This window comes from Micropterus salmoides, unplaced genomic scaffold (genome assembly GCF_014851395.1).
Source record: "Micropterus salmoides isolate LMB-PRFRI ecotype aquatic unplaced genomic scaffold, ASM1485139v1 Ms_hic_scaffold_1, whole genome shotgun sequence".
NCBI classification, from domain to species: Eukaryota; Metazoa; Chordata; class Actinopteri; order Centrarchiformes; family Centrarchidae; genus Micropterus; species Micropterus salmoides.
In genome coordinates, this window is record NW_024040040.1 from 57,747,763 (window position 1) to 57,774,228 (window position 26,466).

At 41.5% G+C, this 26,466-nt stretch overlaps 1 pseudogene; it reads right to left on the reverse strand.

The window, feature by feature from the left end:
* Positions 1-1,169: 1,169 nt before the first annotated feature.
* Positions 1,170-15,145, reverse strand: LOC119897338 (annotated as a pseudogene).
* Between the last annotated feature and the right edge of the window lie 11,321 nt (positions 15,146-26,466).

Here is a 26,466-nt window from a genome sequence, read left to right on the forward strand (position 1 = left end):
TCGTTAGGACCAACCGTGGACGAGTCTCAACGACCATCGTTGGTTTCTTTACCTGAGGCCAAAAGGTTAACGTCTGTTAAGTTTCCTAGGAAGTGCTGAATGTAAGTGGGGGATAAGTGGTGGCGTAGACCCCCTCCTCTGTTCAATGATGGCTTCTCAACCCGGGTGTAAATGGCTTCATTGACACCTCCCTCCATCCTCTCTGTCCAAAATGTGCACCTGGTAATCCTCAAATGTGTCCTTTATCATTCAGATGTAAGTAAATTGCTGAGTCTTGACCTGAGGAGTTAGCCCTTCTGTGTTGTGCCATGCATTTGTGTAGTGTTTGTTTAGTTTCCCAAGTGTACAGTTCTATGTAGGGCTGCAGCTAACGATGATTTTAGTATTCGAAGCTTCTATAGATTATTTCAACGATTCGTCGTTTAAGAAGTACTTTTGCTCGGTGGCTTTTGCCCCCCCAGAAACGGGATCAGCTGTGCACGTTTATAGCTGATAGATATTTATTAGTCCTTTCGGCAATTCATAGTGTGTCATACAGCAAACATCAGACCAACAACCAGACAGCTGCTTTACAAACACAAACATCACCCGAGTGCTATATTATTCTCAGGCTCGTGCAGACTACACGACTTTCAGCGTCGGCCAATGGCCATGATCGGTGACGGGGGGTCACACACACTAAAGGAGCTGACAACAGCTATGGCACCCGACGCTGGTTTCCAAACCACTTTTATCAAGAAAACACACGTGAATGTGAAACGGGAAATGAGCAATCCTGCACACGAAACAGCTGTTGTTTGTTATTATAAAGAGAAAGAATATGGTTGAAAGGATGGATTAGTACACGCAGGTAGCAGGGATTGTCTGAGCTACAGAGGGAGCTGCAGGGGGGTTAAACGGTGCAGCTTCCCGACACCCAGTTAACTCTTGGCTGTGAAGTACCAGCTCACGGAACAAAAAGGAGGGTACAAAAACGCATTTTCAGCTGAGGACTGCAGGTTACTTTGGCTAGCCGTCAACTCAACAATCAATCATGATTTCTGTTACATGCTAAAGTTGCTGTTACCTTGTCTGTGGACCACTGGCCGAACACCGGCTGCTTTCTGATAAGGCGCCGTCGTGCTGTTGCCGAGGCGACATAAGTTTCGTTTTATGGTGGACAGACAGTAACATTACAGAGTTGTTGTTTTCTTTAGCTTGAAATAATCCCATTCTTAGGACACTTTCTTTTTTGTCCCACGCTGTTTTCTCTCTCTACCCCCACTTTGCAAACAGCTCTATCATAATCACATCGTGTTCACAGCCTAAGCGCGATGTGCAACAGTAATAAATGTCCCTGCAAAACACTGTACTGTATAGTTACATGGATTAAACGAAGTATCGATGCAAAGAATTTGTGTCGAAGCATTTTATGAATCGCTGAAATAGATTTAATAGATGAATTGTTTCAGCCCTCGTTCTATGCATTCTCACTGCACTGGACCGAATACACTAGATCGCCTTTCTTGTGTTTGGTACTTTCCAGTATCTGTCTTAGCGTGTTCTTGGGTTTAAAAAACACAGCGATGTTGTGTTTGTTGAAAACCCTCCTGAGTTTCTCTGATATTCCAGACACATATGGAATCACAATGTTGTTGCATTTGACCTTCTTTTCATCAATCCCCGTAGTAGTGTTGTTCTTCCTGGATTTTGTGGCTGTTTTCAAAAAGGTCCATTTAGGGTATCCACAGGCTGTAAGTGCCCCCTTGACTTTAACCTTCTTTGGATAACTATGACCTGGATGACTGAGAACCTTCACAATCATTTAGAAGACAATGTTCCTGCTTAAACTTTTTCAGTGTTTAATAATCTGTTCAGAACTAAAGAAGGTTAAGAAAATAGAAGTTTAGCTGAAATACATTGAATAAGTCTTTGTATTTATGTACTTATATTGGAACAGAAATATGATCAGGAGTTTAAGAGGTTCAGAGTGAATAATCCAGTGTAGCTTTTTCTTGTTATAGTTTTAAATGCGTATCTCAAAATTGGTCTAAACCTCTAAAGAAGAAAATAGACTTTAGCATTAAGATATTCAGTGTGGATCAGTATATTATCATCCTTTTGTCTGCAGTCACCACTACTTTCACATCATATTAATCTCAGCACAGAAGTAGAAAATGGTCTCTGACCTCAGAGTATCCAGTCTACAGTGTGGACTCTCCAGAAAATCACACAGCAGCTTCACTCCTGAATCCTGAACCTTGTTGTCACTCAGCTCCAGCTCTGTCAGATGGGAGGGGTTGGACTTCAGAGCTGAGGCCAGAAAAGCACAGCTGATCTCCGACAAACTGCAGTCCCATAATCTGAATAAAGAATAAAGGATGTAACTTTAGAAGACAATGTTCCTGCTTGAAATCATTCAGGATTTAATATTCTTTTCAGAGGTAAGAAGTTTTAGAATGTGTAAGTTTAGAAAATGGAAACTCCTGAACCAACAGGATGCAGGTTAAAAACTAAAATACAAAAAAGGTAAAAAAGAGCTCTCATTAAAATTAATGACAACGTGCTGCTACTTCAATAAAGACATAGTGACTTCACCTCTTCAATTCTGCAGCTCCACCAGTGGCTCCATCTATACAAACTCATGTTGTGCAGCCAAACACAAATAAAAACCCACAGAAACTGATTTAAGATTCGACTCAAGATCCCAAAGTTTCCAAAGATGACAGAAATTATGGAGTGTGTGTGTCCTCCCTTTTGTTACAAGCCAGAGCCAAGTTTGTAACAATCAGTATGATATGTGTCTGCAGTTTAGTGTCACCACAACTTTCACATAAAATTAATCTCAGCACAGAAGTAAAAAATGGTGTCTGACCTCAGAATCTCCACTCTACAGTGTGGACTCTCCAGAAAATCATACAGCAGCTTCACTCCTGAATCCTGCAGCTTGTTGTCAGCCAGCTCCAGCTCTCTCAGATGGGAGGGGTTGGACTTCAGAGCTGAGGCCACAGAAGCACAGCTGATCTCTGACAAACTGCAGCCCCACAATCTGAATAAAGAATACATGATGTAACTTTAGAAGACAATGTTCCTGCTTAAAATCATTCAGTGTTTAAGACAAATGACTTTGGTGTGAGAGACCCGGGTTCAATTTCCACTGCTACACATCCACCATTGTGGCGCAAGACACTTAACACCTTCACAAAGGTGCTCTAGAGGCGTGTGACCTCTGACATATATAGCATTGTAATTCGCTTTGGATAAAAGCGTCAGCTAAATGAATAAATGTAACGTAATGTAAAGTAGTGTTTGCTATGGTAGGAAAGAGTTCAACGAGCAGTTTGTCCGTTTGGGCTATTGTAGAAATGTGGCGGCACAACATGGCTACTTCCATTTAAGGGAGCCCGCGGTGTATGTAGATTGAAATGGCTCATCAAGTGTGGAACTCATTGTAAAAATTGATTTAAGTCGCACAATGAGCGTCAGACAGAGCTTACTTCCTGTTGCCAGTAGGTGGTGCCACAAGTATAACTGAATATTGACATGATGTGCTGGGGTGGGACCATTATCAAGCTTGTAAAGTTTGGTGCAGATGTGAGCATGTAGACTGAAGTTAAACAACTTCCTGTTTCATGGCTAATCATTGATTTTGGACGCCACGCCCCGGGCACGCCATTTCACAAAAACTCACCATTTTTACAACTTTTAATTGTCATTGGCTTTAAAGTAGACAGCGAAAATCTGAAGTCAGTCAAACTAATTCCCTAGGAGGAGTTCTTTAAAGCACAAAGTGTGTAAATCGCCAAAAATGACTATTAAATCCAAAATGGGCCACTTCCTGTTTGGTGTCAGGCATCGCTCCAAGAGGCTTTTTTGTACGTCTGGACATGATACAAAGAAAGAAAGAAAGAAAGACCCTTCAGTTTCAATAGGGACCTCGCACATTTTGTGCTCGGGCCTTAATTACTTCTCCCATCCTGTGTCCTGACTGATACACTACTCTGTTTCTGTCTGCAAACCTTGACGAGCTAGCCCTACTGAATTACCTCACTAACACACCTGAACCCAACAGGATGCAGGTTAAAAACTGTAAAATACAAAAATGAAAGACAGCTCTCGATTAAAGCTGCAGTAGGGAATTCTTTTAAAACTTGCATGAGACGGATAATCTGTGAAAAAAATCATGTTTCTCCTACTACTGCTGAATCCACCACTCCCTAAACAAAATAACCAATCAGAGCCAGGAAGCAGTCTCTAAGACAGGGTCAGTCACTGCTTTTGCACACTGCGCAGTCCCCCTCCTTGCACATACTCTCACTCAAGCTCAATATAGTCAACTTGGCGTCAGAAGTTTTGTAAACACAATGTCTGAGAAACAACTAGCAGTAATGGAATAACAGCCCATACTTCCTCCTCCAACAACAGTTTGTAATACAAAACATATGTTGGAACATGGATCTTCAGGCTCATTATGTTCGATGCCATGGTGCTCATTTGACAAGTTGCAGGATGGGAGGGGAAAGTGAGGGGGGACAGTGGTGTACTTGCCTCTCTCATCCTGCAGTTAGACATATTGCAGCTGCCTCTGAAGCCTGGGGCGCTCTGTCCTTGGCCGCGAACGTCGGAGGGGCATTTTGAGAAAACTAGTCTCGGTAAGAGGGACTGGACCAGAGTCTTGGCGAGGCTCTCGCCTTGTAGAGCGAACCCTACACGGGCTGAATTTCGCAGAGCACCAGGTGGGTTTTTGAAGGGCAAGGCTCAGCGGAGTGATACGAGCAGCAGAGAGAGAGACGCGGAAAGTTTTTGCATTGTTTCTTCAATTGTTACTAACTGCGGCTTTAATGAAACAAAACACATCTTCAATATTTCTTTTAGGAATAGTGGAGTCATCAAATCACATCATATTAATCTCAGCACAGAGGTAAAAAATGGTGTCTGACCTCAGAGTCTCCAGTCTGCAGTGTGGACTCTCCAGAAAATCACACAGCAGCTTCACTCCTGAATCCTGAACCTTGTTGTCACTCAGCCTCAGCTCTCTCAGAGTGGAGGGGTTGGACTTCAGGGCTGAGGCCAGAGAAGCACAGCTGATCTCTGACAAACTGCAGCCCCTCAATCTGAATAAAGAATACATTATGCAGATTTTACAATGTCATCTTTCTACAGACATTATCCAAATGTCAACATAAACCAAAGAAATATTTCTACTTCAGCAAAAAAAACTGTATCAATTTAAAACAAATATTAGTTCAGAGGATTTACATTTACATTTATTCTTTTAGCTGACACTTTTCTCCAAAGCGACTTACAATTGCTATATATATCAATGGTTGCACGCCTCTGGAGCAACTAGGGGTTAAGTGTCTTGCTCAGGGACACATTGGTGGATGTCACAGTGGGGGATTGAACCTGGGTCTCTCACAAAGGCATGTTTTCCACTGCTCCATTATCACCCCATCCTTTCCCAAAAATTATAAACATGTATTTACTAAACAGCAGACATTTTTAACAGTTTCTTTAAGAAACACAATTTTTTTGTGACTGCAGATTTAATTTAGAAACATGAAAATATTAACAAAAGGAAATTAACAACTTCATGAATATAAGTTATGTATGAACATAAATTAGGTTCAATTGTTAATTAAACATATAAGATCTACAATAGTAAAAAAAAAACAGTCAGTTAACTGACCCCAGAGTCTCCAGTCTGCAGTTTGGACTCTCCAGATAACCACACAGCAGCTTCACTCCTGAATCCTGCAGGTTGTTGTCAGCCAGCTCCAGCTCTCTCAGATGGGAGGGGTTGGACTTCAGAGCTGAGGCCACAGAAGCACAGCTGATCTCTGACAAACTGCAGCGACTCAATCTGAATAAAGAATAAATGGTGGAGATAAAAATCCATTTCTAATCCAATCAGATGTGTTCAGGTTTTAAATGTGTAGCTCAACATTACTGTGTTCTAATCAATAAGCTTTTCCCTAAAATGAGTAGAGTCATTGTGTTATTGTGGATCATCATAATGTCAGCCTTCTACAGACATCATCCAAATGTCAGTATACACCTATTCATGTCAACACAGAGGCACCCACCCAGCTAGCGAATCAGCCTTTTCCAGCGATGACATTAAAGCAAAACTTTTCAACTGGTCATGAACTAGCAGCAAAACACAATTCTCCCTTCCAGAGCTCCCAGAGCACTTCCGGGTCCACGGTGTCGCACTCACAACAACGCCTATGATGTCATGGCCAAAGTGTATCCTTCCAAATGTATCAAACTCTTCTCCTTCTTCATCGAGGCTTTGCAGAAGTTGGCATCCACAACGTCCATTCATTTTAAAGCTGTCTTTCAATCCAGTTGTGCCAAAACCAAATAACATTTCCTCCCAGTAACACTTGCTCCACATTCCACATACTTATATAACTGTCCTCTACCATTCTACTCTCGTCTCTCTCTACTGTCTGTCTACTCTCCTGGACTGTTCCATAGAAGTAGCCATGAGTCACTAAATGTAAATTTAAATATATCCTCCCCACCACTCCATGCAAGAGTTTTTCCCTGTTTACCATTTTATAATTATTGCATATATTGTCTGCTTCATAGCAGAAGGGAACTACAAACTGCATTTCATTTTACAACCCTGTCGTAATGTACACGATGACATTTTTCCATCTTGTACTAAACAACAGTATGCGGTATAATGGCATTTTTCATCAATGAAGTAATTTGTTTGGGTCTTGTTTTATGGAGTTTTAAAGCCAAAGTTTATGATTAATGGCTCAGAAGCTGCGGTGTTTGTTGTCCTCTTGCGGCCGCGCGCAGCAGATGCTACGTGTTACGTAGGCAGGTTATAGGTAACGGAGGGAGGGGAATAACCGCAAGCTCATCAGACGTTTCCTAAAAATAAACATTGTTCACGAGTCCCGCACCTCGAGTCCGAGTCAAGTCTGTAGTCTTTTGACGACGAGTCTCAAGTCGTGTCTGAAGTCACTGTGTGTGCGACTTAAGTCGCACTCGAGTCTCTAACTCGAGTCCCCATCTCTGGTCTGTGTCACCTCACTGCATAGCAAGCCGCTAACAGCAGCTTTATGGTCTGAGCAAGGTAGCTGCGGGGTGCTAGTCAACAACATTGCCAAGCAAACTCATTTTTGTAGTTTGACCGTGTCTTTTTCATACGTAGCAATATGTATCTGCTTTTTTAACATTTCTTGTTGCAAGCCATTTTTCAGAACATACTTAACAAATGCTTTTTGAAAAAGAAGACAGTTTGAATTACTGAATTATTCTGTCAAAATTGCTATTCTGCGTGCTTATGAACTAGTAGTGAACTAGCCTGAGGCATACAGACCGCAAAACCTCTGTTGCCACTGTTCAATATCCCCAGCACTACAGGCACTATACCATTAGGTCCATGAAAAAGTGGCATGAAAGAACAACAGAAACACTGAAATGGCCATCACAAGGTACCTTCGTAGAGGCAACATAAAACATCATGAATCCATAGATACAAGAGAAAGACAAGAAGGCAAAGGTGCCAGAGAAAGCGGTATCCACTGCTCGGGACAGCTGAGGTAGAGGAAAAAACATTAGATAGAAGGAGGGAAACTTCACCATGACCCTTACCAAGCAAACTAGTGATAGAGGGAGGAGCAAAAGACAAGCTGTAAGCAGAGAGGAGGATGAGCAAGACAGCATAACAACAGGAGACTTGGAAGGAGAGGAGAGTGAGAGTGAAGAGAGTGAGGTGGCGTGGAGCAAGGGGAAGAACACGCCCAGCTCAGGCACACTCTTAAGTGGGAAGCTTCCGGTCAGAGAACTGAGGCGAATGCGGAAGTCCCTTAAACCTGCTTTCTATCAAACGGCCAGCAGGGGGAGACTCTTCTGGTTACAAAAAGAAATCCGTTTCCATTATAAATAATGGTAAAATGATCCTACTTCTCAGCTGATTTATTACCTCAGTAAACACGTTCATAATGAGTTTATGGTCAAGTCTTCTTCAATACAACATGATGTTCATTTGGTAAATTATGGTCCCATTTACAGGAAAATAAACCCTTAAAGCAGAGTGTGCTTGCTGGAAGCAAATCCACAAAGACTCAAACAGATCACTCAGAAAGTGAGGATGGAACTAAATGGCATTATGACAACTGAAGGACCCTCTGCTGAAGAAACACAGCAATTATATCATGTGTCCAATCAACAAATACAGCAACTGCATGAGGCAAGTGAAAATGTGAAAGTGTTGAGAAAATCAAAAGTGGTTCCAGCCCCAGCTCCTAGATAGCAGTGACCACACACCATTCACATTCCACCACAAACACAAAATGAAGAAGAAGTGGAAGAAGAACAAGAAGAAGAATAGCATCAACTGGACTATGAGCAAGGTGCCATGTGTCCCCTCATAACCAAGGCTCAAGGACAGCCCTGGTAAGTCCCTTGGAGCTTCTTGGACAAGGCTGTCCAGCAGGTTGCCGGACCGCAGTGCTAATGCAGGACTCGCCAACAGGTCAACATCCTCTGGCCTATTACAGTACCAAACTAGACAACATTGAGACAGGACTGCCACCCTGCTGTCAGGGATTGGCAACAGCAGTTTTTGCATTCCAGAAAGGCTCCTCTCTAAGAAGTGATCTTGTATACATCCCATTAACTGCATGACTTGCTCAAAAGTCCTCGATATGTTCTAACCCAAGCTAGGAAAACAGAATATGAAGTCATTCTTTCAGCACCAGAGCTTAACATCCAACAGTGCAACAAAGTGAATCCAGCAACACGCTGCCTATAGATGGAACAAAATCTGCTGTGACAGGTGCATGCTTTGGTCTACAGCTGTTGTGACTACATGAGGAACTGCTGATGTGTTAGTCTGCTGCTATTAAGACTACATGTTTAATTACTGATTAAGGGGTTGGTCAACTTCCAACCTGTGACGCTTATAGCCTATGTGACCTTTGAGTGAAGTTGCTGAAGGAATTTTTGCTTAACTTTTCACGTCAGAGAGAGGTAGAACTTTTCACAACGGAGAGAGGATGAATAGAAGACGTCAAAAAGATGATAAGCAGAAAGTAGAAAACAGCCAGCATAACATCAAAATTACTGTAGGAAACCAAGCATTAATGAAAGATACAGCATTACATATGTTATTCTTAATTTTTAAGAAATATAATTGTGTGTCAGATTATGTATGCAGAAGTGAAGTGTAAATGGTGAATTTCTTATTCAGTAGTGTAAAAATATAGAAAGTCAACAATACAGTATTGAATGACAGCTGGAAAACATTGTTAATTGTGAAGGTGGGGACCAGGCTTAACTGGCCCAGCCTAGTCGCACATTTGACCCAACAGCATATAATGGCTAAAAGCAATAGCTAAATGAATAAATGTAATGTTAATGTAATTTCACAGCACACTTATAGATAAATCCTACAGTTTCCTTAATACCATGAATCCAATTTGAGTACAGACTTAATTCGGAGCCAGACTGCCAAACTTGTGTTATGGATTTAAATTTGGTATATGTACGCTGAACAAGAGCACAATACATGAACTGACCCCAGATTCTCCACACTACAATTTGGATTCTCCAGTCCAGCAGACAGCAACTTCACTCCTGAATCTGGCAGGTTATTGTAGCTCAGGTCCAGCTGTCTCAGATGGGAGGGGTTGGACTTCAGAGCTGAGGCCACAGCTTCACAGTGAATCTCTGAGAGTCCACAGTCAGAAAGTCTGTGATGGAAGAGAATATAAAACTTAAAGTATAATAAAATTTGTCATTTTGTTACAAAATAGATAAGATTATAGATAATATTTTGATCACAAAGCACATGAATCTGATCAGTTGATCAGCCATTGATCAAAAGGTTTGTGGTTTGAAACTTGAACTCCTCCTGTCAACATGTCAGTGTCTTAAAACACTGGGATAAAAGTTAAATGCGCCTCATATAATGCTCACCAAGCGGCTACTCCGATGCCCTAAAAAACACAGGTGGAAAAACACTGAGTTGCAGCACAACCTCTCCTCTTCCTTCCAAACACTTGCTACCCTCCAGGCAGTCAGTGGACATAAAGCTGTTATTGTGATGTAGAGACAGAGCTCAGTTAAAACTTTATGGATGAAAGATACTTTTGTTACAGATTAATAACTCACCACTCTGAAACTCTTGCTCCAGTCCATGTTGCTAAGCTGGTAGGCAACATGTACAGCTGAATCGAAGCCGTATTTGCTTCTCACTGACCCGCCCTTCTCTGCTTCTGATTGGCTAGTAGTACTTAACTAGGAACTGTGCATGTACAACTCCCAACAAAGATCATTTAGAGAAAAGATGCATCACTCCATAGCTAAATAAATAGATATATACCATAAATATATGGTGGGGTTTTTTTTCAGACACACTATAGAAACAGAGTGCAGAAACTGTATCCACTGTGAAAATAAAAACACTGATAAAATGATGTGATAAAAGGATGACTGTCAAAACATTTTCAGCGCAAGCTCTTCAGTTCTCAAGTTTTCCTGCTGGATGTAGAAAGGATAGTTAGAAGATGATAGAAGATCCTTCTGTCACTAAGTTGATAGATATAAACACAAATGTTTGTAGGCATTTGTAGAATTATTTTAATAAGCAGGTTTAATACTAGTTTAATGAAACTTTTATAGTGTGAACGTTTTATATTGTGCATGTGTGTTAAGTGTGTATCTTTACTGTAATACTGATGTCTTCAGATTTACTTGTTATTAAAATATTCATCACATCTGAACTTACCGAGCCTTTCTGCAATTCCTCACTGCTGGAATTAGTCTCTGTCGTCCCTGCACTGATGTGTTGTACTTCTGCAGGTCCAATTCATCCAGAACCTCCTCTGACATCTGCAACATGTAGGCCAGAGCTGAGCAGTGGACCACAGAGAGTTTTTCTCTGATATGTTCTCTGACTTCAGGAACTCTTGGATCTCCTGATGAACTGAGTGGTCGTTCATCTCCATTAGACAGTGGAAGATGTTGATGCTTCTGTCCGGAGAGGCTTTTGTGTTCATCCTCTTCAGGTTATTGATGGCTCTCTGGATGATTTCTGGACTGTTGTCTGTCCGACCCAGCAGGCCTCCTAAGAGTCTCTGGTTGGACTCCAGAGAGAGACCATGAAGGAAGCGAACAAACAGGTCTAGGTGGCCATTTTTACTTTGAAGGGATTTCATCATTGCTCCCATCAGGAAGACATCCAGGATTGAATCAGAATGTTTTTTTCCCAGGAAAGCCTCCAGTACCTCTGTGTTGCTGCTGGTGTAACAGTGGAACATGTAAACTGCAGCCAGAAACTCCTGAATGCTCAGATGAACAAAGCAGTAAACTGTTTTCTGGAAGATCACATTCTCTCTTTTGAAGATCTCTGTACAAACTCCTGAGTACACCGAGGCCTCTGTGACATCAAGACCACACTGCTCCAGGTCTTCTTGGTAGAACATGATGTTTCCTTTCTCCAGCTGTTCAAACGCCAGCCTCCCCAGCTTCAGAAGAACCTTCCCTGTCAGCCTCCATCAGCTCCTGTTTGACTCGTCTCATGTCCCTCATCATACTTCTGCTTCTTCCTCTTTGTCTGAACCAGCAGGAAGTGTGAGTACATGTCAGTCAGGGTCTTGGGCAGCTCTCCTCTCTGCTCTGTAGTCAACATGTGCTCCAGAACTGTAGCAGTGATCCAGCAGAAGACTGGGATTAGACACATGATGTGGAGGCTCCTGGAGGTCTTGATGTGTGAGATGATTCTGCTGGACAGCTCTTCATCACTGACTCTCCTCCTGAAGTACTCCTCCTTCTGGGCGTCAGTGAAGCCTCGTACTTCTGTTACCCTGTCAACACATGAAGGAGGGATCTGATTGGCTGCTGCAGGTCGGGAAGTTATCCAGACGAGAGCCGAGGGAAGCAGATTCCCCTTGATGAGGTTTGTCAGCAGCAGGTTGACTGATGACTTCTGTGTGACATCAGACACAACCTCACTGTTGTGGAAATCCAATGAAAGTCTGCTTTCATCCAGGCCGTCAAAGATGAACAACAGTTTACAGACAGCGAGCTTCTCTGCTGGGACCTTCTGTAATGTTGGATGGAAAACATGGAGCAGCGTGAGAAGACTGTACTGCTCATCTTTGATCAAGTTCAGCTCCCTGAAGGACAGCATAATCACCAGACTGATATTTTGGTTTTCCGAGCCCTCTGCCCAGTCCAGAGTGAACTTCTGCACTGAGAAGGTTTTTCCAACACCAGCAACGCCGTTCGTCAGAACCACTCTGATGGGTCTCTGTTGGTCAGGTAAGGCTTTAAAGATGTCGTGGCACTTGATTGGAGTTTCATGGAGGGTCTCCATCTTGGAAGCTGTCTCAAGCTGCCTCACCTCATGTTGGGTATTAACCTCTTCACTCTGTCCCTCTGTGATGTAGAGCTCAGTGTAGATCCTGTTGAGGAGGGTTCCACTTCCTGTTTCATCACTTCCTTCAGTCACACGTTCACATCTCCTCCTCAGACTGACCTTATGTTCATCTAAAACCTCCTGCAGACCATCACTCACTAAAAAAAGAGAAAAAAAGTTTGAGACAACAATTTTACCACCTTTATAATATTATTTTCATTACAAATAAAAATCATCAGTATAAGAAAATATAGAGAAGTAAAGGTTATAAAGTCCAGTTTTGGGGAACATCAGAAATCCCTTTTCTCTCAGCCTTTGACTTTGTGTAGGTGTACGTGTTTGATTGACAGGCTGAGCCTCAGCTGGTCTACAGCACTTAGTGGCTGTTACTTCCTTCCTTCCTGTGAAATTTAAAACTGATCCACCAAACAAATAATACAGAACATGTCTATGTTTTACTCTGTAGACCTGTTTTTATTCAATAGCACTGCAAATCTCAGACAAATAGACTTTTTTCCTATAGCTGCTTCACAATAAAAGCCTCCTGCTGGTTTGCCGAAACTTTACGTGAAGCGGCAGCATGAAATGTCAAGTTAACATTGGCAGCAAATTAACAAAGCTCTGATATGACTAAATTTATTACCATTTATTTGTCATTCTACAACATTTAATATGTAGTCTTAATTAGTACATTGCTTAAAGAGAAACAATTATTTTCTATGTCGAGGCGAACGCAAAGAAACTTTTAAAAACAGAGCTTTGCCATCAAATCTCTGCAGCTCATCCAGGATGGTCTTACCAGTGACTTCGGTCTGATTGATGAAACTGATGTACTTACATGATTCTTGCAATGTTTAGGTTGTATCCACATGGTTGAATGCACTTATTTTAAGTCTCTAGGCTTGACAAGACAAGAAAATAATAGTACACTGTTATGAAGAAATATTCAATCTGGGGTCTGGGGTCCTCCCCCTGAAAAGATTGAGCATTAAACTTCATTTCCTGCATTCTGGTACGGTCCCGTCGCATCCAGGCTGTGATTAGTCGGTTCGCTTAAAGCTACGTTGATGAGCAACTTTATGTACACAACTGCATGAAAGGCACCCGAGCTTCTTTCTCCTCTCTTAAGTGAGATATTAGGAGGCCGGGAGAACGGGAACAGGTGAGCGTCACATAGAGCCCAGAGAATCTGATATGGAGAGGACACCGGTACCCAAGAAAAGTCCCATTACGCCAAAGAGTAAAATTTAGAAGTTCTGGTACCGGTGACCCACTTTAAGCACTGCTAATAATCAAAATTGATGCCACTTACCAGAAAAGCCGTAGCCTATCGATGGATTACATTCCGATAAAACTGGCCTTGTTATGTTGGCAAACGTCCAGACGATCCAATCCAGTCCAAAACGCATATTTATATCAATAAATTCATACAGTTACAAAAGTAAACAAACAAACAAAAAAAAACGGTACACTTTGACCTTTTGAGACACCTTAATTGACCAAATAGAAAATTCGATGTGTCCACGTAGTCACAAAGTGCCAGTCCCCTTCTTTTGTGCATACACCGACAGAGATTGTGCTGAGGACTGGCGCTTCACACACATATCACACGACTGTTAAAAAATACGCAAGAATATTTGCCACAGAAATAATTATGTATTGTCGAATATAAAAACAGTCCCGCGTCGGAATTCCGGCGCTATGCCGGAGAACTTTAAGCACTGCGTGTGTATATACAAACTTTGACCGCGGTGTGCACGAAAGTAGACTCAGTGACTCATCCGTCACCCAAAGCTGTCAACTTGGGGGAAACTGTGCTGCTGTCGTCCTCTTTCACACTACATGCTGCCTAAAGTTAATAATGTTGGATTATTGTTTATTTCAGGGGCTATTTGGGATTTTTGAGTAATGCATATATAGTAGCCTAGTTTTTAAAAAGAAACCATTACATTTCAAAAGTTAATGTTTCCTAAGGCAATGAGTAATCCTGTTAAATAATTGTGATCTCAATATTGACCGAAATAATTAGCAGCCCTACATGAACATTTAATTTAATTCATGAAATTTGTTGTGTGAAACTGCACCTCTGCCTTCTTTCTGTACAGGCTAATGTTTCATTCAATACAGTGTTTTATTTTTAACTTGAAAAAAACTTTTGAAATGTGTTTTAAATTTGATGAAGAGAGCATTATGACTTGTTTAGGACTCGAAACTCAAAGTTTAAGACTTGGACTTGACTTGAGACTTGACTCAGACTTGGCACTCATGATTGGTCTGGACTTGGGACTCGACTTGGAACTTGAGTGCTAAGACTTAAGACTTGACTTGGACTTGTAAAACGTTTGACTTGGTCCCACCTCTGCCTATTACACAATAATTCTGTGGGAAACACTGCACTGTGCATTTACAGATGTTTCTGGTGTTTTCTCTTAAAGCTAATGAGCCTATTTCTTTCATGCTGGCATTTCACTGGCATGTTGCAACATAACACCGCCCCCTCGCGATCAGATCGCCAATGGATGATCACAAGTAGCCATGATCAGACGATATAAAAATAGAGAAGATCACCCAAGCCTTTAAGTCTCTAAACAAACTTAATGTAATGAAATGTAGCAGGTTACATTTTTAAGATATCCAATCTTACTTTGTACAGAGCTGCTATGACTGCCTTTCTGCAGTCCAGCTCTTGTTCTGGATCTTTCTTCACACTGGGGACAGAAGGAGACTCCTGATGAAGCAGACTGGTCCCAGTATGAGGGTGATGCACTGTCTGCAGAACCAGTGTCCACAGCTGGTAGAGACTGGATCCTTCAGGACGTCCTGACACAAAGCACAGCAGGACGGCTCCTCCTCCACATAAACATGACTCCTCTTCCTCTCTCTGTGAAGACATTTCATTAGAAATAAAAATGATTTGTTGCTTGTTGTTGAAAAATATCCGACACCGTGTAGAAGCTCAGACGGTCACAGAGAACAGTAAAAGTGTCGTTACTTTTCTGCTTCCAAACAGACAGATAGTAATTACCTTTATTTCTTCTGTCACTCTCTACTAACCATGGATCATTTTCTTAAACAAGTAGTCAATTAAAGATTAAACTCAAACCATCAACACACAGAGTCAAGGAGAGCAAAGCTTTTCTATAAATGCTTTTTCACCACATGTTGAACAATATTGATATCATCAATAACATCTGGTGGATTATAATAGCTGATCTGGGAATGCACAACAACTAAATATTTTGGGAACAAGAAAATGAATAACATCTTTCAGATTTTGAATATCTTTACTTTGACGTCAACATGAGGGCAAAAATATATGAATATTTACTTGAAATGGAGGTTCTCAGGTGTTTTGCTGCGGAAATAAAATAAGATCTATGTCAGTTTGAAACAGTATCTGCACTAATAGTTCTGCATCATGAATATAAATCTTTTAGCATTTTGAGTTCATCCTCAATGCATCATCTTCCGTCAGGTCAGTTTACAATATAAACAGTCTCTTACTTTGTGTCTGAGGGTGCATGTTCATTACTGAAGGCTAGAGGAATATTTTTCGACTGGTCACTCTTCATAGACAGACAGCTGGATGCTGCAGAATCTGCTCTGTCCTCCTCTTCCTCCATACAAACACTTATCATCTGGACGTCAGTCAGTCTGAGAGGTAACAGTAACATTGACAGTGAGTTCAGAACACAAGAACAACAACAACAAGTTGGTTGAAAAAAACAAGACAGAGATTAACAGAAGAGAGAACGAAAGTAACACACACTAGAGCCCTGCACGGGCCTCAGATCTGGGCCCTAGCCTGGCCGTGGCCCGAGACGCCCAGCCCTAGCCCGGCCCATGTCCGACAGCTTATCAGAGCGCCCAGCCCGAGCCCAACCGGAGGCCGTGTTTTTTCCTCCTCCCCAATATAGCCTTTAGCCTACTGCAGCCATTAAAACAGTTCAGTTCTGTTTATAATGGCAAATTTATTATATTTCTTTTTGTTTCTTTACTAAGTTCATTTAGAAAAATGTTTGGAACATTTTTTTGTTTGTTAAATGATAAAAAAAGTTTAGACCAAGCAGGCAGGAGCCGACATTAAGTTGTTGATCAGTTTAGCTTCTCAAATCAACACTTAAAAATGTTAAAAAATGTGCTGTACTGGGGAAATGTTTACTAGCACTAACCACTTATATATATTTTCCTCAGCTGTTTCACCACTTTCTGCCTGCCTCTATCTCTCTCTCTCATTTGCTTGCATGCACAAAGGACACACAGAGATCTCGCCAAGCATTGAGTGTTTCCGTGCTCGCACAGAAACTCATTGGTTGCGCATGGATATTAAACAGCATGTGAAATTTAGTAGGGTGGTCATTTATTCAGCAGCGTTGCAATCACACAATCTATAATCACTGGTCTCTGTTATGGCGGCTGTAGTATAGCAGGACCCGCGACAATAACTTATGTCACAATAAGAATCAAAGACAAGTGTCGCCACCTCTCTATAATAAAAATAATTATTAATAATTAATACTTTATAGTTGTTAAATATTATAATTTATAATTATTAAATGACATCAACCATGACAATAACTATTTTGAATCTCTCTCTCTCATATATATATATAGCTGTAATACCTGTCCATCCTCTTCCCTAGCTGACTCATCTGTGTGAAAAAATACAGTGCCCTGAATAATCATTTCATATAAACTCAGGCACAATAATGTACAGGAGGGAAACAAACTTTAGAGTCATCTGCCCCTCTCTAACGTAGGTATGTGAGCAAAACTGTCAACATGGGTTAAATGTTAAAACCAACTGTACAGATAGAAAGTTGTTTATAGGTTCAATAATACGTGAACACTGGTCATTTCAAAATCGAAAGTCGTCGCTTTATTTCGTCCTTTGGTCTCCACAGAAGTGAAAGCAAAAGGTGTTATCCTACTGCATGGCTATGACACACTGCTGGCTGCTTATTTACATTCTTGGTCAATGACGTTATTCAAATTCATTGAAATATCATTCACTTGTAGTTTAGCAATTAAGCTAAATGTCTATTACAGTTTAAAGAATGTTTTTACTCACTTTCAGCAAAAACTAGACGATTTTGTAACTGACAAACGGAGCGCGCTCACGATGCCAGTATGGTAACAGGAAAGAAAGTGACTTTAAAACGAGGACGTGTGGTTCTTCCGGTGGGAGCATCACCTGCTGTCTATCTATCAGACGCATTTCTTTCGTGACACCGCTTGTCGCCTGAGTATTTTTTCCGAATCACGTCTATCGGAAGCTAAATGATTTTCACCTAACATCTAACTAGCGAACAGCTGTTACGCAGAGTTTTGCCGAGTGGCCCTGTTAACTGGTGGCCGTCAGCCAAATGCGTCCGTGGTTGTCGTAGATACGACAGCTGTTTAAAACAGGAAGAGAAAACGTAGCTGTCCCCACGAAAAGCCTCTTTCTGTTGTTGTTCATTAAAAAGTCAAAACATACCTTTCTGATTCGTCTTTGGAGTCGTGTGTTTACAAGATGTGGATGGGTAATCTACTTAAAAGGCTGAATCGTTTTTCTACATGACACGATATGTGTATTTAAAACATTTATTAGAGATAATGTATAGTTGTTAATAGTGATAAATGATTCGAGCTATATATATTTTTGTACCAGCCGCGAGGTGCATGCAGAACAATACAGTCACTTGACTCAAGTATAACAACTGCGCACTCACAAACCTGCAACACTTGTGATTCACTGTCTGACGCTGCTTCTCTCTGTGAATGGCCGCTGAGTTTGTCCACAACATCAGCTGGTTATCAAGCTCGAGCTCATTGACGGGGCGCCAACGAAACAACAGTGTGCGTTCAGATCGCCCAGAAGTTCGCTGCTAAGTGGACTGCACAGGTATTCATCCATTAACTGAGATTCCCAACTTTGTTCAGTACAAAGGGACCTATGAACTGTGTAACTAGGGAAGAAGTGAACAACAGTTCATCAGTTCACTGGAAGTTGACAAGCAAGATTTCCCATCAGCCCTTCTTCTTCTTCTTTCTTCTTTTTCCCGGCAGTCTCAAGATGTGTTTCAGCCTCCCAGCGGTAAAGTATCGCCATTGCATGGGATGAATATATCAAAACTAAAAACAAAGTTCTGAAAGGTTGAAACTAAGTGTTTGAAAACTCAAAATCTAACAAAAAAGTTTTGCAAGACCTAAAACCAAGTTTTGAAGGTTTGCAAACTGTTCTCTGCAAACTTTATTTTGTATTTGAGTTTTCCTTCTTTATAACAGCAACACTCTTTTGTTTCTTTTTTTTTACAATGTTGCGCAAACAATGGTTTCAGTTTCAAATTTGTCACTGTTCTCCCAGTGCATTAGTTTGTTTTTCGGGTTTGAAAGCTTGTTAAGGGTGATCTGAAAACTGGTGCACACATGTTGGCTTTTGAGTCCGTGTATCATCCGATCATTCAGTTATTCCATTTAATCTGATAAAAGAAAAAACAAATCAATATTTTGTTTTTCTGTTAGTCTGTATGTACCAAATATGAAAGCTGATGTTTGTTTCCTTGCTTTATGCTCAAGACGGGAAATATTATAAACAAGGAAACAAAACGAACTAATAAGTAAAATTTACATTTTCTTTATTTTTCTTTATTTGGTGCTGTCAATTCTGTTTTGTGCATGCACAGTGGATAATCTCCAACCGCGTGGAAAAGCTTACGAAGCAGTTGTCAGTGGTTGTGTCCTAAATCCCCTCTCATTCATTTCTCCCTATACCCTCTATGTATGGAGTTGTATGTAGAGGACTACATAGTGAGCTCACTCGCAGTATTAAAACAATACTTTCGGACACTACTCCGATCAGTTTTTCTGTCAGCGCAATGCATGATGTTTAGTGACCATCGATTGTACACTACTTTTCAAAATGCATTCTGGGATACATTGAGTGGACTTTATAGGGTATAATAATTATCACTATACATTCAGACAGCACTACAAAATGGCGAGCTCACTATATAGTCCAATATAGTGAGTAGAGGGGGTTTTCGGTAGTGGGGTGTTGGGGGTATTTCGGACACAGCCACATCCCTGGTGTCAAATCCGTACCGCCTGCCAGATCTGTTCTGCACATGCACAAAAGTGGTTCTTTCAGTCAAATCTGCCAATTCAAAATGATCCAAATAAATCTTTCAAGTCAAGATAACAAAATGTTTTTTAATTACTGGAGATTAAACTTTTCACTATGATGTAATAGGAATATACTTAAGATATGAAAAACCTTCTTTAACAGTACAGTTTTTTCTGATTTGACAACAATCTAACAAAGTAGCACCTCAGACTCAAGGCTAACGCTATAGCTGTGCACATTGGCCGTCAGGTTAGCTGGTCAACATGCATACAATCGCTGATTTAGGTTTAGGCACACACCCTGATAGTTAGGGTAATGGTAAGGTGCTTTGGGAAGCTGTCAATGCCTTTTATACTAACATAGCTACCTAGCTACCTGGCTAGCTACTAGCGCTTTTGGTGTCTCAATACGTAGTTCGCATAGTTCGGACTTCTGTACTTTAAAGCTCAGACTTGGCATGTTTGGCTCGGGAGTACAAACTCCCAGGATCGGGAGCTCACAGTCAGTCATTCAGCATTTGGAACAGCAGCGGACTTGATGACGGCCGGACCCATTAGCGGGCGGGACCTCACATCTCCGAAAACTCGTAGCAATTTTTAAAATACGTGATAATAATAAATAATAATAATAATAATAATAATAATAAATAATATATGTGACACAAGAACAGCAGTATTATAAGTTACAGAGTTTTCTCATCCGACATTTCCGCTTTTTGGCGGCGAAATGCATTGTGGGTTATTTGGCGATCCGAAGTCCACACAAGTCACCACTGATGCAGGCACGGGAAAACGGGCGGAGCGAGAACACATTAGAACACACTAGATGCAGACTTTTGAATTGGAACAGTACTTTGGCTGCGACTTATGATGTTTCACAAGTCCACAAGAACACAAGTACAGACAAGAACGCAGATTGAGAAACAGCCAGGGTGTCTGTTGCTGGCATACATAAGTAGGCCTACTTTTATGCCAAATAGGCCTAGGCCTTCAGGTGCGACTGTCCTTGGAAGAAAAGCATCTGTCTCAAATTTTTAACCTCTGCAATGGCATCAGCATTTGCACTTTGAATAATATGGGTCTCACTGACAAGGCTGGGGAGAAACACACTGAAGCTTTGCTTAACCATAGTCACGTGGCACTGGTGTTTTGTTGCTTTGCTGAGCAGTGTTTCGAAACAGCTATGATTTAGGTCTGATGACCCAGGGCTCTTGAAAATCCTGGAATGTTTTATTGCTAAGCAAGTAGTTTCATAACTTAAAATTAGCTGACTAAATCGGCCGCACTAGGATTTCATCTCTAAACGTCTAATCAAGGAGTGTAACGGCTTGTCTTGTGACAGTCATGTCTATCCGAAAGAAAGGGAAATCAAGGTACCAAAAAAGAAAAGAAAGTGTTGTGGGGACAGCCCGGCTGACGGTGAGTGTTTTGCTTTCCTTTTGTGTTCATCCTCTTCAGGTTGTTGATGGCTTACTGGGTGATTTTTGGACTGTTGTCTGTCCGACCCAGCAGGCCTCTTAAGAGTCTCTGATTGGACTCCAGAGAGAGGCCGTAAAAGAAGCGAACAAACAGGTCGATGTGGCCATTTTTACTTTCATGGGATTTCATCATTGCTCCCATCAGGAAGACATCCAGGGTTGAATCAGAATGTTTTTTCCCAGGAAGTCCTCCAGCACCTGTGTGTTCCTGTTCCTAACATGTAGACTGCAGCCAGAAACTCCTGAATGTTCAGATTTTCTGGAAGAAGGATCACACTCTCTCTTTTGAAGATCTCTGAGTACACCGAGACCTCCTGAGTCCACCGAGACCTCTATAACATCAAGACCACACTGCTACACTGCTCCAGGTCATCTTGGTAGAACATGATGTTCGCCAGCCTCCCCAGCTTTAGAAGAACCTTCTTGTCAGCCTTCATCAGTTCCTGTGGACTTGTCTCATGTCCCTCATCGTACTTCTGCTTCTTCCTCTTTGTCTGAACCAGCAGGAAGTGTGAGTACAGGTCAACCAGTGTCTAGGGCATCTCTCCTCTCTGGTCTGTAGTCAACATGTGCTCCAGCAGCCTGTTGCACCAGTGATACGCAAGTTCTACCTTAAGTTAGGGTGCAAAGTCCACACTAAACAATACGTTGAAACTAGTTAGTTTGCGACTTAAGCTGTGTTGATGTTTGTTTGCACCACCAAGACGTAAGGTGCTACTCTGGCATAAAGTCCATACTAATCAAAACAGTGTCGCAGAAAATTACGTCCCTTTAAAAGTTAAGGGACAAGAAATACAAGTTTGCTGAAAGCAGCTAAGTGCCTCAATATTACAGACTTTTCTTCTGTGCTACTGTTATTACAACCTTCCTGAAGAGGAAGAGGAGATCAGTGAGGGCGCCTGCAGCAGGCTGGGTAGTAACTTGTTACAAGTAACGCAAATTTGCAAAAATAAATAAATAAAAGTAAGTCATTGCCTCCCTGCCTTTCGCCCGATGTCAGCTCCAGCCCCCCCGCGAACCCTGTACAGGATAAGCGGTTGACGATGGATGGATGGATGGAAGTCATTGCCTTTTCACGTTCCTTTATTATTTATATTTTTACTCTTTAATCCATTTGGGCTAGTAATCTACTCTTAATTTCGCTACATTTTCAATTCATACCTTCATAACTTAACCAGTCTGTGATCTGCATTTTGCTTCATTAACCGAAATGAGCTGACGTATTTCAGCTGGTGCAACCCTTAAAACGTTAGTAGGACGTAAACCCCGACTTAAGTTACATTCAAACTAGGCTAAGTTTGAACTTACACATAGTTGGTGCAACCCAGTGCAGAACTGTAGCAGTGATCCAGCAGAAGACTGGGATTAGACACATGATGTGGAGGCTCCTTGATGTGTGAGATGATTCTGCTGGACAGCTCTTCATCACTGAATCTCCACCTAAAGTACTCCACCTTCTGGGCGTCAGTAAAGCCTCGTACTTCTGTTACCCTGTCAAGACAATGATTGGCTGCTGCAGGTCGGGAAGTTATCCAGACGAGAGCCGAGGGAAGCAGATTCCCGTTGATGAGGTTTGTCAGCAGCAGGTTGACTGATGACTTCTGTGTGACATCAGACACAACCTTCTTGTTCTTGAAATCCAGTGAAAGTCTGCTTTCATCCAGGCCGTCAAAGATGACCAACAGTTTACAGACAGCGAGCTTCTCTGCTGGGACCTTCTGAAATGTTTGATGGAAAACATGGAGCAGCGTGAGAAGACTGTACTGCTCATCTTTGATCAAGTTCAGCTCTCTGAACGAAAGCAGAATCACCAGACTGACATCTTGGTTTTCCAAGCCCTCTGCCCAGTCCAGAGTGAACTTCTGCACTGAGAAGGTTTTTCCAACACCAGCGACTCCGTTGGTCAGAACCACTCTGATGGGTCTTCGTTGGTCAGGTAAGGCTTTAAAGATGTCGTGGCACTTGATTGGAGTTTCATGGAGGTTCTCCATCTTGTAAGCGGTCTCAAGCTGCCTCACCTCATGTTGGGTATTAACCTCTTCACTCTGTCCTTCTGTGATGTAGAGCTCAGTGTAGATCCTGTTGAGGAGGGTTCCACTTCCTGTTTCATCACTTCCTTCAGTCACACATTCACATCTCCTCCTCAGACTGATCTTATGTTCATCTAAAACTTCCTGCAGACCACCACTGACTGAAACAGAGAAAAAAAGTTTGAGACAAAACAAAGTCAATTTGACAATCTGGTGATTATTTTTATGACCAATAAAATGATCAATCTCAGCCTCTGACTGTGTGTTGGTGTATGTTTTGATTGACAGCAGAGGCAACAGGCTCAGTTTGATATTGATATGAAAAGTTCACTGTAGCTGTTCTTTCATTCTTGTGCTATTTAAAACTGATCCACCAAACAAATAATACAGAATATGTGTTGCTCCGTAGAACTGTTTTTATTCAATAGCACACTTCAAATCTCTGTGACAAATAAACCCAATGTTTTGTAGATGCTTCACAATAAAAGCCTCCTGCTGGTTTGCCGATGTAAAACTTTATGTGAAGCAGCAGCAGGAAATGTCAAGTCAACTTCAGCAGCAAATGTACAAAGCTCTGACGTAACCAAAGTAACAGTAAACAGGAGAAAGCTGACCTCTTAGCCTTCAAATAGGATCACAGGACAAAGAGTAAAATCCAAACCACAGAGATTCAGTTAGAAAGTACAAAAGTACTGACAGATACAAGGTTCATTTATTTTTTATTCTACAACACAGGGTTGCACAAAGAAATTCAAACTCTTTCCCCAATTGCTACAAAAAAAAAACCCAATTATTTTCTATGGTGGGATAAAGAGAAAATAATAAGAGAGCTCTCTCTCTGGTCAGCAGCACAGACACTTGTTGATCCAATCAGTTTAGCTCTAGATGTGGCTTTGGTTTGAGGGAGGAGACCATCTCAGGTTGGCCTCTGTAAAGTTCTAGTTCAGTCAGGGTTTTTGAAGCTGGTCAGAGCCAGTGCCTCACCCAGGAGGCTCTTTCATGCCTAGGCTCCTGCAACTTACAAATGGCTGGTATGCCTCATGTGCCATCAGTCCTCTGCAGGTCATCCAGAATGCAGCAGCTCAGATGGTCTTTTCTTCTGAACCCTGCACTGACTACCAGTGACTTCGTTCTGATTTAAGACACCGGCACTTGCCTGCCATGGTGCGAATGGTTACGGCTCATCTTACATCCAGGACATGGTCAAACCAAACACTCCAGTCTGTTCACTTCGCTCCACTACTGCCAATCGGCTTTCTACTCACTCCCTACAGCTACCACTCAACAAAAACTTTATGCTTTAGCATAAACTGTGCACATCTTCAGCCTTAAACTCAAAAACTAAATATAGAACTTAAAACCTTTCAGTTTATTTGATGTTCATGTACTTGCATGGTTCTTGACATTTTTGGGTTGTATACACATGGTTGAATCCACTTATAGTAATTCTGTTAACAAACATAATGAAATGTAGCAGGTTACATTTTTAAGATGTCCAGTCTTACTTTGTACAGTGTTGATCTGACCGGCTGTCTGCAGTCCAGCTCTTGTTCTGGATCTTTCTCCACACTGGGGACAGGAGGAGTCTCCTGGTGAAGCAGACTGGTCCCAGTATGAGGTGATGCACTGTCTGCAGAACCAGTGTCCACAGCTGGTAGAGACTGGATCCTTCAGGACGTCCTGACACAAAGTAGAGAAAGACGTCTGCTCCTCCACAGAAACATGACTCAAACATGACTGATTTGTTGCTTGTTGTTGAAAAATATCCACATTTGTCCGACACTGTGTAGAAGAACAGTTAAAGTGTTCAGTGAAGATGATTGTTCCTTTCATTTCAACTTGAGTTAGCTTTGAACTGAGGTTAGAAGTGGTCTAAATAATCGGGGTAGACCAGCAGTTTAAGACACATAGCATGTAACAGTGGTGTAACAGATTCAAGTCCCTTTCCTTGTATGTCATTCTCATTATGACTTCTGTCACTCTCTACTAACCATGGAACATATTTTAAATATGTAGTCAGCTAAAGATTAGACTCAAGAATCAAGGTGAGCAAAGCTTTTCTACAAATTCTTTTTTAGCACATGTTGAAAAATTATAATATGAACTGATTCAAGATGCATTTGGTGGATCATAACAGCTGGTCTGTAAAAAGAGAATTGCACATTTGAAACAGATTCTTTCAGATTCTGAATCGTTCTAAATCTTTACAGTGACGTCAACATGAAGGCAAAAATATATTATTATTTTCTTGAAGTGTAAATTCTGAAATGGAGGTTCTCAGGTGTTTTGCCGCACAAACAAATCAGATCTATCTTAGTTTGAAAAAGTATCTGCACTAATAGTTCTGCAACATGAATATAATTTTTTTAGCAGAACATTGTTGTCTTCATCCTCAACAGACTCTTACTTTGTGTCTGAGGGTCCAGGTTCATTACTGAATAATAGAGGATCAGCTTTGGACCGGTCACTCTTCATAGACAGACAGCTGGATCCTGAGACTCTGCTCTGTCCTCCTTTCCTCCACACAAACCCTCATCTTCTGGACTTCAGGCAGTCTGAGAGGTAAAACAGTGACACTGACTGTGAGCTCACAAGGATCAAGAAGAACAAGTTTGTTCAAGAGTCACAAACAAGACTGAGAGAAGAGGAAATAACACACACACACACACGCACACATATATATAAACAGTTTAAAAAAAACAGTCAGAACTCCACCTGCTCTCTTTCTTTAAATCTGTGCTTGTTTTAGGTTTAATGTGTTTTATTCAGCCAATCACAACTTTGTGTCCACAGATGAATCAAAGTGTTGAGTTCACTCTAACATTTCTTTCCTCTACAGTCCACAGGGAGAAAACTGACTCAGAGACTTTGACAGTAAAATAATAAAAATGTTGGATTAACACTCACCCTGCCTCAGCCTTCAGGTTTGCTCCTTCTGCTCTGTCGACTCAAACTGGAGCCTGAACTGACTGAACTTTCAGGTTCCCTCCCTGTTCTCACCTGGATCACAAGATCAGTGTTGCTCCTCCCCTCTCCATTAACCAGAAATCAGGCACGCACGCGCGCGTGTGTGTGTGTGTGTCAAGTATCACAGACAGCGTGTGTTTGTGCTTGTTTGTCTTGCATTGTCACAGTGGTGATAGACATATAAACTGGAGTGCAGGCTTCATGACACACAGATAATCCTACAGGTCTTATACTAACACTTAATCATAATAATGAAATATTAAACATTACGGTGTGTGGGTGTGTCCGACTACTGAAATTTGTGGTTCCTAGAGTCTCCAAAAGTAGACTAGGAGCCGAGCGTTCAGCTATCAAGCCTCTCCTGTGGAACCAGGTTCCAGTTTGGGTTCAGGAGGCAGACACCATCTCCACCTTTAAGAGTAGGCTTAAGACTTTCCTCTTTGATAAAGCTTATAGTTAGGGCTGGCTCAGGTAGTCCTGAACCATCCCTTAGTTATGCTGCTATAGGCCTAGACTG